Here is a 7,360-nt window from a genome sequence, read left to right as displayed (position 1 = left end):
TTGGAAAAGCTTTGCATTCTGGTTATGAATACCAAAGTCTCCCCTGAGTCTAAGGCTCCCTCAGTTGTAACGGAGTGTATTGAATTTCCCTCAGCTTCTCACTTTAATTATCTGGCGTGACCTGCTGGCGGGGATCACAAGCATGAGCATAGCAATGCAGACAAAACTATGCTGATCAAGTCCCATAGGCTAGTTTCAATGCAGTGTTGTGTTTGAAAAAGCAGTGACCTTCAAGGGAAGATTCCTAACTATCTATCTACATGAAACAGGTCGCTATCCTTCAACTTTTTTTACCCACTGGCTGGTTTGGGGCAACGCAATGTTTTATATCAGCTCAGAGGAAGACCTCTGTGAAGAGGTCAAATTCATCCAGACAAAACTTATTATTATGGTATGTCTCAAAGTGGTTACAATTAAAAGAAATAAGACAATATCTGAACTCATTTGCATACTAATTTGAATTTATTTTAATGTGATAGTAATAAAATGGAAAAAAAATAAAGCTGCATGACAACAAGATGCTATCAGTGATGTTAGATTAGACAATGCAGTGCATCTGTTTTATTTTTAAATGTAGCCCACATGTGTGAAATGAACTTGTTGGTGACTGCTTTGAATCTAATTTTAATCTCATCCTGACATTATCCCAGTTACAATTTTGCAAGTACTGTAATTCTATTGAACTCTAACACAAAGGAAGCACACATAAATTTAAAAAAAAAAAAAAAACCACACACAAAAACAGAGCCATAAGATCCGACTCAAGTTTAAGACATATGGTTTTTGTCACTAATGTCTGAAGGAAGACGATTCAAGACGATTGCATGAAACAAATTAATTTAATTTGATTTATAGTGATATATTGATTCAAGAAACAAAAATAATACGCTACAAAATAATTAAAAATAATAAATATAAGAGTTTAATATTATTGGTTTGGCTTGGAAAATCTACATTCACACCAAAATGTAATGGATGTGTCCATTCTGCATCCCCAACCAATCGAATACTTTTCATCAAAATCTCTCAAATAATTCCTCATCGACAGAAATTTTGAAGAAAAAATATTTGAATTTGTAAGGTTCAATTGAAAAAGTGGAAAAATAAGCAAATAATTCTGGAAATTCTTTTATCCAGCTCAACTTAAATGGGCTTTTCCTTGCCATATTTCCAACTGTCCCAAAATATTTCATACCCATCAAATCCTGCTCACAAAAAAAGGAAGAAAAGAAAGCAAATCTGCAAACCTACAAAAAACTGATGCCGAGAAGAATTATCTCCTTATCAGGTAACATTGTAATAGAATAAAATAGAGTAGGTGAAATATTTCTCCTTCAGCAGTCATTACTGTGGAATAACATGACTAAAATGCTTTACACATCCATTGTGCTCTGATTAAATAGGTCATTATGGCTCTGCATGCATTTGATGAGTTCTCATACTACGGTGTGGGAGTCAATGTGAGTGGGAGCCGTGTGGAAGCATGTGTTACAATACGACTGTCTGCAGGAGCTGCAAAGAATGCCTCGTACTCCACTGTGTGTTGTAATGCTCTGCTTAAACCATAGTTAAACAGACTTACTGTATGTTGGAATGCAATTAACAAGAATACAGCAGCATATGCTACGGAGTCACAAACTAAAGTGAGCGCCTGAAGGGCTCTGCACCAACTGTCACCAGGAGAGACTTAATGTAGGCCAGGAAGACCAATCAATCAACCAGAAGAAAACGCAGAGCAGCTAAAAAAATCAAAACCAGAGCAAACCCATGCAGACCAGACACCTGTGGTGGTGGCTGGAGGGCAGCTTACAGAAAACTACGCAAACTGTCCTGTGTGTCGTATAACTTACCCACACAGTGAAGGGAAGCAGGGCAAAAACTGATTTAGTGTGTTTTATATACACAAACACAAGACACCATTAGTTTATCTGCAGCCTGTTGTCGGTGATGCATCCCAAAGCACAGGTTCACAGCAGTGTGCCTGTAGCCTGGCTCTTGGCTCAGGAAAACCACAATGAGTAATTCATGATAGTACGCACCGGCCCTGTTTGACTGCAGTGGGATTTTGAATCAACCACCTATCATATGATTTGGTATCAGGTGAGATACGATAGCTCTTTGGTTTGTGAAGTAGGTTGAGAAAAGGATATTTCTGTATGATCCTATAGCCCTTCCTCTCCAAAGTGTGTCATTACATCTGAAAATTTCATTCCTAAATACTTTTCTTCTTCTGAATGATCAATATTTGGCAATGCTGATATCATAACCATATTGCTCAGTCCAGCAAACCTAAATGTTAGTCAAATTCAGCTCATTTCTGGTCCCTGGACTGTGAACATAAAATCTTCTGCCAGAAACCTGGGATTACATTACTATTTGATTCAGATCTAAACTTTGCTGCTCAGATAAATTAAAAAAAAACCCAACAACAACAATAAAACGTTGTCCACTTCTGTTTCATGAAAATAAGAAAATCAATGCTCTGATACTCTGACCTAATAGATTCTTGTGTTCATTCATAGATTTATCCACTCCAGATTGACTACTGTACTCTTTCCTTTAGCATGAATCAAAAGTCACTGTCAACCTCCAGCTACTTCAGGATGCAGATGCTATGCCTCTTAATGTTTTAAAACAGACAACATCAATCTGGCTCCTCTCCATTGGCTCTCTGTATTGATTTTAAGATTTAATTGATTACTTTTAAAGTCAGCTGGGTCTGACTCAAACTACAATACAGAAATGCTGACTTTGTGTGTGCCAATTCCCAGCCTTCCATCCTCAGGGGGGCCCTTGAGTCCAGAGCTAAAACATAAAGGTGATGGTACTTTGGAACAACTTGTCACAGGAGAAAAGCGTCGTAAGAAAGAATAAATTATTTCAGACAATTTGTTAAATCATATCATAATAAATTAAAGTTTATGTAATGTCATGTTTTGGTTGCTTCTATTCTCTTGTGTTCCTTTTTACCTGTATTTATTCATTCATTTTCTATTATGTAACACATATATTTATTGCGATAGATAGATGGATATATGGATGTATAGATGTATAGATGGATAAATAGACAGACAGAAAGGCAGACAGACAGACAGACAGACACAGACAGACAGACAGACAGACAGACAGACAGACAGACAGACAGACAGACAGACAGATAGATAGATATACATTGATATAGATAGATAGATAGATAGATAGATAGATAGATAGATAGATAGATAGATAGATAGATAGATAGATAGATAGATAGATAGATAGATAGATAGATAGATAGATAGATAGATAGATAGATAGATAGATAGATAGATAGATAGATAGATAGATAGATAGATAGATAGATAGATAGATAGATAGATACTTTATTAATCCCGGGGGAACTTGTATATCATTATTCCTTTTGTTTTAATCTCATTTCAATGTTACCTTAGGCCTTAATGTCTGTCGGGACATTATGTTACACAGACTTCATTCCATACCATCACCGATTGCATCATTTCCTTAGAGAATATAGTCTCATTTTACTCCATGTTTAAGGAAATGAATAACCAGAAACTGAAAGACTATGATTATTTTGTTTTTTAAATGTATTTATCTATTGGAAAAAAAATACTTAAAAATTGTGGCCAGATCAAGACGCCCTAGAAATACATGCTATTGCAGTCCTCTACCGCCCCCCTCTGGTGCTATGTAAAGTGATTTAAATGCCTGTTTGCCCCAACATAGATTAATTACTTTTTGTTAGTGTGTGTTGCAGACACTCATGCTGTTAGAGTTATGAATTCACCCAATTCATAGCTCTAAAGAACAGCATGTAAACTAAGCGCAAACCATCTAGAATCTGCATTGTGGACATGCTTTCCTCTTGTCTCGTATGTGATGCACGTTCATCAGAAATACATCCGATCATTAAAAGCTCACAATATCCAGCATTCTGCAGAAAAATTATGATAAATAATGTTGTTAACTTTTTGTTGTCATTATAATGATCCCGGTGGTGCTCTCGTTCTTCACCTGGATCTGATGCCTCCTGCTCTGCAGCCCTCCTCTTCTCATCTGTCTAGTTTTTAAGATCTAATTTCATGAATTGAAATGCCTTCTGAAAGTTGCTGGTCTGAAAAGTAAAAGTTGATTACAGTAATATGACAAGATAGATTTTGGAGATTACTTGAAAAAAAAAGACTATACTTTATCTCACACACAATATATACTAGGGTCATTATCACTTGTTAAAACCACTTAGAGCTTCTCGTGATTACCATCATGTTGTTGTTGTTTTTTCGACCATTTATTTGACAATAAACTATATATTAATGTACTGACATCATTTCCAAAATTCTCCAATTTTATCTAGCATTTTCCAGACTATACCAGCCTTTCTTGATTTCCGTTTCATCCTCACCCCTCATTTTTCTTCATTTATTATTCATCAATCATCCCCTGTCCTTATTACCTTTCAGTTCTGTCCTCATTTTCTCTAATTCCAATTAAATTTTATTCCTCTTATTTGGCTCGCCCCCTTTCTCCACAGTTTTGAGTTTCAAGAGCAATGAATATATCGTCTCTCATTTTTCCCATCTGCTTCTGTATTCAATCATATATGACATTATATAAATTTTTTTCCAGTCAATTTATGCAGTAACTGTGCAATTCTTGTATACATATGCATCAAATTAAACTAATTTCCATCTTGAAAGCAACTCTTCCACAGCAATAGTGTGATGTGATTAATGGAAATAATTGTATGGTCATCAAATCACACTCAATGGAATATATTGTTATTTATATTTTGCATTAAATTATCATCTGCATTAGCGTGGGGGACAAATTCAAACTTCAACAAGAACCAATGCAGTCACAGGCCCCGTCCACATGATGACGGATTTTTTTAAAAACTGAACTTTTTAAAAACGCATCGAAAACGATTCGTGTCCACACGACAGCGTTTTAAAAAAAATCTCCGTCCACATGTAAACGCACGTTTTCGAAGACGGCTATAAGCATGCCAAACCATGTGGTGGCAGTATTGAGTCAAATTTTATCCAATAGGAATCCTCTGTGTTTTGTTGTCACAACACAGGGGCCCGTAAATATGACGTCACAGCGGTTTTCTTCGTAGGCAAGACGTCAGCGTTTTTAAAACGCTGACGTCGTGTGGACGGCAGATACGCCGTCCACACGACAACGCAGACCAAGAGTTTTTTTAAAAATCCGCCTCGGCCAGCGTTTTTAAAAAGTTGCGTTGTCGTGTGGACGGGGCCACAGACTGTAACATCCCACGACACCCCTGAATTCAGAATTTTACCCTCACCTACTTGCATGGGTCAAAAATCAAAGCTAGTGGTCTGATCTACTTTCATAGATCAAAGCACCAGCTTTGATCCATGGTCTTACTCACACTGGCCTTCTCCCTCGTCTTTCTATCTTATCCAGTTCCTGAATGTTCATTCATTCATTCATTCATTCATTTTCTTACCGCTTCATCCGCTGTAGTGGATCGGGAGGAGCTGGAGCCTATCCCAGCTGACTGAGGGCGTGAGGCGGGGGAAACTCTGGGCACGACACCAGTACGCCGATTAAAATTTGACCATAACCTAGTTTTGTCATGGTCAAGGTCATTATCTCATTTTCATCCCCATTGCCGCCCGAGTAATGTGTTTTTTGTTTCATCTTTCTATCTGCAACGGTTGCGAAGATATTTGGTGGACTAACGGACGGACAAACAGACGGACGAACACACAAACGCTGACAATTACAATACATCACTGCTTTGAGGCAGGATTTAATGAAGTTTGGGTTTGTCTTTAACGTAGTTTTACAATAAACTAGCAATAGGTAGGACTTTCTGGAGCCGAACTAATCTAGTTTGAATCCTACATAAGAGACATACAATTACGAGATGCGTATAGATTACAGGACAGATGATTGATACTTTTTCAGTTAAGAAAATAAAGTCTATAGTGGAGCAGATAAAAATTACATGCTGAGTACCTCAAGGCTTGGATTTGGGGCCTCGTATGTTTGACATCCTTGAGCTCCTAATAGCTCATGTTATAGAAAACATTCTGCCTTAAAGATGACATTAAAAAATAATAATGTATTAAGCATTAACACTAGAACTACCAAAGCAGTCGTTTTGACTGCTTTCAAAATTTGCAATGAGATAGGTAGGTAGGTAGGTAGGTAGGTAGGTAGGTAGGTAGGTAGGTAGGTAGGTAGGTAGGTAGGTAGGTAGGTAGGTAGGTAGATAGGTAGGTAGATAGATACTTTATTAATGCTGAATCAAATTGCACAATGTCATAACTTGGTTTCAAAATAACATATGTACCAATAGGACCCTGACTTATCCTTAATGAGTGAACATTTTTTGTGAAATTGTTTCATCATTAAAATTTCACAATACAAAAGAGATCTGAGTATTTCTACATAGACCTACCATCACAATCATTTTCACTGCTTGGACATTACTTGTTTACAATTTGGATTATCATTAAAATATCTAAGAATTAAATTGGTGAATTGGTGATAGGTGTGTTAGTTTTTTCATTTTCTCTTTAATCTTTTTTTAAATTAAAATATCAAATTTTTATGTTGTTTTACATGATAGCTTAATGAGTTTTGTACTCTGTGTTATACACTTCAATTGACGTATTCCTTGAATGTGACATTCAAATAATCTTTCTTTGCCTTAAATTTTGTACAGCTATTGCCTCTCTAAATACTTTCATGTTGGTTGTTTATGTTGGTTTTTCTGGCTGTAGTACTGCAACAACACGTAACTGGTTTACTATCCATATTTCTCCAAAATTAAATGAAGCATCTTTAAAAGAAAAGAAAATACCAATATTACAAATTATGCGGCAAGATCCACTATTTGCATGGTTTAAAATCTTCACCTAACAGCTTAACACTGTAGGGTGGACAGTGAGTGACTGCTCTGTGTCAAGTATATGGCCCGTTTGGTGCGTGGCTGTAAAAGATAGTGTGAGTATACTGTATAAATAGACAAAATGTACAGCACAAGTGGGTGTGGAGGTGAATAAGCGAGTAAAACTTTATTTATATAGTACTTTTTAAAATGCACAGTTTCAAAGTGCTCTTCACACATAAAGAAAGAAATAACAAACAAGTGCATAAATAAGTGACACAAAAATGTCAACAGAGACACACAGCATAAAATTTATAATACACAGAGGCCCAGTCGCAGTTGAATGGATTTAATTTAATTTTATACTGTTTATATTTTAGTTGTAGTTTAGTATATGTCCTGTTAATGCTGGTTGTGTCTGTTAGTGTAGTGTATGTCTTGTGGTTTGTCCTGTGATGTCAGTGTTTCTTTTTCTTCTGGTGTTTATCCAGT

Source organism: Antennarius striatus, chromosome 15, assembly GCF_040054535.1.
Source record: "Antennarius striatus isolate MH-2024 chromosome 15, ASM4005453v1, whole genome shotgun sequence".
Lineage (NCBI taxonomy): Eukaryota > Metazoa > Chordata > Actinopteri > Lophiiformes > Antennariidae > Antennarius > Antennarius striatus.
This window is presented reverse-complemented; position numbering follows the sequence as displayed.